Source organism: Dermacentor silvarum, chromosome 3, assembly GCF_013339745.2.
Source record: "Dermacentor silvarum isolate Dsil-2018 chromosome 3, BIME_Dsil_1.4, whole genome shotgun sequence".
Classification (NCBI taxonomy): Eukaryota; Metazoa; Arthropoda; class Arachnida; order Ixodida; family Ixodidae; genus Dermacentor; species Dermacentor silvarum.
In genome coordinates this window covers 144,732,899-144,738,898 of record NC_051156.1, presented here as the reverse complement: position 1 = coordinate 144,738,898, position 6,000 = coordinate 144,732,899, and positions in this window count along the sequence as shown.

Below are 6,000 nucleotides of genomic sequence, written 5' to 3'. Positions count from 1 at the left end.
GTGTTAGCCTCAAGGTTTGTTTCCCTTCCTACTGTCATTTTGTCGTGTCATAGATGGGTTCATGTATTGTTTGCTTGCATTAAAACAAGCGTTTTCGGCGAATAAAATGCAACTGAAATTGAGCTCTCAATCTGAGAATGAGAGCTCATCGTCATTCAACCTCCCCGCCTCGTCATTAAACCTCCCCGTTACCATGAATAAAACCAACTCGCGCAATTTTTCATCCTTTCGAGTATCAATTTACGTCCTCGTCCCAAGTCACATTTTGAATCAGTGCGATGCCGACTGATTATCAAGGTAAATTCCTTCACCAAGGCTCTCCCTCTCCCCCTGTGTCACTTTCGCACTTGAACTGTACTTTTAAATTCCTTACAGGTGTGAAATGAGCATCAGGAAACTGTACTGACAGAGCTCAGAGATCCCAGCCTGCAGGTTTCTGGGGACGGGCGATGTCATTCCCCAGGCCCCAGCGCTAAGTTGTTCACATACTCCTTCCTGTGCCCTAAAAAGGGAAACATCGTACACACGAAGTAAGTTCAGGTAAAGGAGATAAGTCAAGCAAGAAGCAGATCAGATGCATTCATGACCCGCCTTATTATGCCAAGCAATATTTACCCCAGCCAACTAAAGTACCGCATGCAACGTTGGCGTGAAATCTGAGCAGCTCAGTGACACATCGCAGTAAGCACGTGGTCCTTCTCTGTGATTTCTAAACTGTTCATTGATACCATTATATATCTTTACGCTGTATATCAATACCAGAAGTGCTGTCTGTACATTCCCGTTTTGCACAGTGAACAAGCGCAGGCGAGCTCCCAGATGGAAAAAGAGGGCCTCATAAGAGGTCTCGAATTTCTTCGTGAGCAAGGCATGACTCTGAGCTCATTCACTACAGACCACCACTAAGGAATCAAGAAGCACATGCGACAGCAATGTCTAGAGATCATTCACCACTTTGATGTGTGGCATGTTGGAAAATGTATGAAATATTCATTTCGTTCACCTGCAATAGATAGCCTTTGTGTAACCTAGTGCACTTACTGAACGTGAGACCGGTGAGACAAGGAAATTGTGTAGTGCTAAAAGCGATGGATGGACACGTGGCAGGCTGAAATACAAACTATTTTTTTCATGTCATTTGCGCTGTTTTGCAACTTCATGCACTTTAAGGGAACTATGTTCTAACTATCTGTCAACCCGCACCTCTGTTTCCCCACCAACTTGTGCCACTGGGTAGTGCATGGTGTAATTAATCGGTCGAGCATTCGGCTGCTGTGCTGAGAAAACATCACTCCAAATCAACCATCGGATTAACTTATGTCGCTGGGTATGTGCCCCTCATTAAACCTCTCTTTTGTAAACTTCGTTATGCCAACTTGGGTAACCGGGTAATGTGCTCACCTTCCATTATATTTTTGGTTGCCCACTTGGGTTACAAGGTATGTGCCACCGAGTGTGGGCCGGCCTTCAATGACAGGAAATTCGTTCAAAATTTATTCGATACTGAGCAGGCAACATATACAGGATCATCGAAGTTTACTCGACAGTTTTTGTTATTGCGATATCAATTATATGGACACTCCGTCGTCGTATGGACACGTCGTCGTCGTTGTCACCGTCGACCTGAGGTTCCGTATGAAGACAACGGCGATGAAATCGTCGCCGCGCACCGTATGCCGCACGTGCGAGTGAAAGCGCGTGAGGGACGCGCGCTTTCACAGGGAGTGAACGCACGCCGGAGAGAAAACACGTCTTCCGTCGCGCGAAAGGCCGTGGGGGGACGGGAGGGAGGGGAGGCGACGCTTAGCTGCGGCACCAAATGCGTGTTTATATCTGTGCCCAGGGGGACCCAGAATGAAGTGGTAATAATTGACGTTGGTGGCTTAATTAGCTAATATTGAATAATATTTTTAGTGGCTGCAATGAGCAGGCATCTTTGTATTGAAAAGTTAGAAGCAATCGTGTTTCTACGCAGTTCCATTTGACAGAGTTCTTCTACCGCATCCGTGCTCTGAGATATCGAACTGGGAAGTTTAATTGCCATTCACATGATTACGCATTCAAGAAGGTGCATCTTCTATACCTTGTATGCCAGTGGGCGCTTTGGAAATATTCTGTAAATATAATTTAAACCGATTTCTCCGTAACATTTTGGTGGAAGGTGCGGAGTATCCCAGACACAGAACGGATTTACGTAGCGGGCGCTCCTTGGCTGCATCGGCCATGCCAGCTCAAGGCGAGAATGCTTCGGGCTCGTCGCCACCCACGCCCACCGCCATCCTGGTACAACCGCACGACCATGGCACCTTTTCTGGAACGCATAACACCGACGTGGAAGATTGGCTTCAGCTCTACGAAGGGTGAGCGCGGGCAATCACTGGGATCAGACCGTCATGCTCGCTAACCTGCTCTTTTACCTCGCGGGAAGGGCACGTGTCTGCTTTAAGACCCACGCACAGAAGTTCACCAGTTGGGACTTGTGCAAACAAAAGCGCACTGATTTCTTTGGCAAACCGCAGAAAGACCTTGCTGGCCGAGCTAGACTTGCAGTGAGTCCTATGTGACTTTAATAAGGACGTGCTTGCGCTTTGTCGCGAGGTTGACGAGAAGATGCCGGAAGCGGAAAAGGTCACACATCCTCAAAGGATCGCGGACGACGCGTTTAGTCTCCTTGTTTTCAAGAATTCTTCGACAGCGCAGGACATCATTGCTGAATTCCGCTGCTTCGAAGAAGTCAAAAGCTATCGTATTGCTCACAACCTTCTCGCCTTCCTAATACGGCTGCAACATCTACATGCGAGGACCTCCGTCTCCCACTCATGCCGGCTGCATTCGACTGTATTGTGCGCATCGTCGGCCGGGAGATTGAAGCTGTATCTCCAGTTCCTCCTCATATTCGCGCCTCAGACGATTCCCACACAACAATATCTCTCATTCAGACCGTTTTACGGCAAGAGTTCGTCAAGGTTGGACTGCACTCACTTCGTCCAGTCCACAGACCTGACTACCGTTCACCCGGCGTACCCGATCTATCACGAAGTTCGTACGCTGGTCCTGCTTATCGAAACCCGGAGGAATGGCTCACCTCTGATGACAGGCCTATCTGTTTCTGCTGCGGGCGCGTCGGACATATTTCTTGCTACTGTCACAGTTCTTGGAACTCGCAGCCCTTAGGCTTCTCCGGTCGTGCTCGTGCGAAAGAAGGATGACGGCTGGCGCTTCTGCATCGACTATCGCTATCGCAACAAAGCAAAAAAAAAAATGATGTGAATCCCCTGCCGCGGATAGATGACGCCGTCGATTGTTTACTTGGTGCAAAATATTTTTCTTCGAAAGACCTTCGCTCCGGGTACTGGCAGATTGCAGTTGACGATATGGACCGTGAAAAGACCAATTTTATTACACCTGATGGCCTCTATCAGTTTAAAAGTGATGCCGTTCGGGTTCTGTTATGCCCCGGCGACATTTTAACGTGTGATGGACGCTCTCTTTCACTGTTTTATGTGGTCAATATGCCTGTGCTACCTCGATGACGTTATTGTTATTTCATGAACTTTTGCCACGCACCTCGAGCGTCTTTCGACAATTTTTTCTGTTTTCCGCAAGGCTGGGCTTCAGACTAATTCATCAATGTGCCACTGTGGTCGCCGGCAACTAACTGTGCTCGGACACCTCGTCGATTCTTCCGGCGTCCACCCTGATCCAGAGAAAGTTCGCTTCGTCAAGAATTTTCACGCGCCGACTTGTGCCAACGACGTTCGAAACTTTGTGGGCCTTTGCTCGTACTTCCGCCGGTTATTACGCAATTTCGCCAACGTTGCACGTTTTCTCACAGAACTTCTCAAGAAAGACGCGGTTTTTGTGGGGGGCCCGGAACAAGCTACTGTGTTCGCTGAGCTTACCGTACGGCTCACTTCACCACCACTTCTAGCCCATTTTCACGTGACCGCTCCAACGGAAGTTCGAACCGATGCCAGCGGTCATGGAATCGGCGCTGTTTTGGCTCATCGCCAGCAAGGTTGCGACCGTGTTATTGCGTACGCTAGCCGTCTTCTGTCCCAAGCAGAGCGTAATTATTCCATTACTGAATGCGAGTACCTCGCCCTCGTTTGGACAGTGGGTAAATTTCGCCCCTACTTGTACGGCCAGCCGCTCACAGTTATCGCAGACCATCATGCCTTATGCTGGCTTTCATCCCTAAAGGATCGTACTGGCCGTCTCGGTCGGTGGGCTCTACGACTCCAAAAGTACTCATACACAGTTGTGCATAAGAGCGGCCGATTGCATGAAGATGCTGATTGCTTGTCGCGCCATCCAGTAGACCCACCGGAGCACGCAGGTATAGTTGCGACTATACCTGCATGCTGTCGCTTACGGCGTTTCAGAACATCGGATATGAGCAACGCCGTGACCCTTCTTGCGAGACGTTATTCTCCGGCTGACTTCTGAGACACCTTCCCCTTCCCTGCGTACGTTTGTGCTGCATGATGGCGTCTTGCGCCGTTACAACGTGCACCCTGATGGTCCTGAACTGATCTTGGTTGTTCCTACACACATACGTCAAACTGTCCTCACATAGCCACATGACACTCCTACCGCGGGACACCTCGGAGCCTCTAGGACGTATGACCATGTTCGACATCGTTTCTTTTGGCCCGGCATTCACCTTTCCGTCTGCCGTTACGTCGCTTCCTGTGAAAAATGCCAGCGCCACAAGAAACCAGCAGTACTGTCAGCTGGCCGCCTTCAACCCCTTGATGTGCCATCGGAGCCATTCTTGAGGGTTGGTCTTGACCTTCTTGGCCCTTTCCCGCTCTCTGTCTGCAGAAATAAGTGGATAGCAGTCGCTACCGACTATACATGACCCTGTACGCGACCACTCGGGCGCTTCCAACCAGATGTGCAACCCACGTTGCCGACTTCCTGCTAGAAGGCGTTATACATCACCACGGCGCTCCTCAACAGCTCCTCACATACCGGGGCCGCTATTTTATATCGAAGGTATTCCAGGACCTCTTGCACTCCTGCGCTACAAAACACAAGTTGACAACGGCGTACCACCCTCAGACCAACGACCTCACAGAGCGTCTTAATAGAACTATCAAAGACATGCTTGCTATGTATGTTTCCGCCGACCATCATGACTGGGACGCCGCTCTGCCCGTCGTAACATTTGCCTATAATTCCTCCCGACATGACTCGGCGGGTTTTTCTCCGTTTTATCTCTTGTACAGAAGAAATCCCACGCTGCCATTCGACACGTTGCTTCCCGCTGTTCTTGACTCGTAATCAGAATACGCCCGTGACGCGATCCTCCGAGGTGTCGAAGCGCACCAGATTGCACGCCTACGCCTTACCGCTTCGCAAGAAAAGCAACGACGCTTCTATGATGCCCGCCACCGCGATGCCTACTTCAACCCTGGTGATATGGTCCTTCTTTGGACGCCGTCACGGCGAGTTGGCCTTTGCAAAAAGTTGATTTCGCCTTACTCTGGCCCGTACCGGGTCTTGCACCAAGTGACCGACGTCCCATATGAAATCAGCCGCTCGTTTCCACCACGTCTCGACATTCCACCGATGTCATTCATGTCACACACCTTAAGCGATACCACTCGGATGATCTAGCAAGCACCGGGACAGCGCCTTCGCCGACGGGGGTGAAGTTACCAAGCAATGCACGAGACAACGCTCAAGACAATACAGAAGACGACGACGCTCCCTGATGTCGCGCGGACTGGTTTTGCATCTTGTATGCTTTGTATGCCAGTGGGCGCTTTGTAAATATTCTGTAAATTTAATTTAAACCTCTCTTTCCATGCAACAATATTGCCTGCGCTCGCTGAGTTCCTGTATATGCGAAACGGCATCTATAAGACGTGCACGGAGAAATGCAGCCGGACTTTTCTACGGGGCCTATTCTTGAGGGGTTTCAAAACAGCGTGTGAACCCATGTGAAAATCTGTGAATACTGTATCATAACGTTAGATTACTTACCATGGT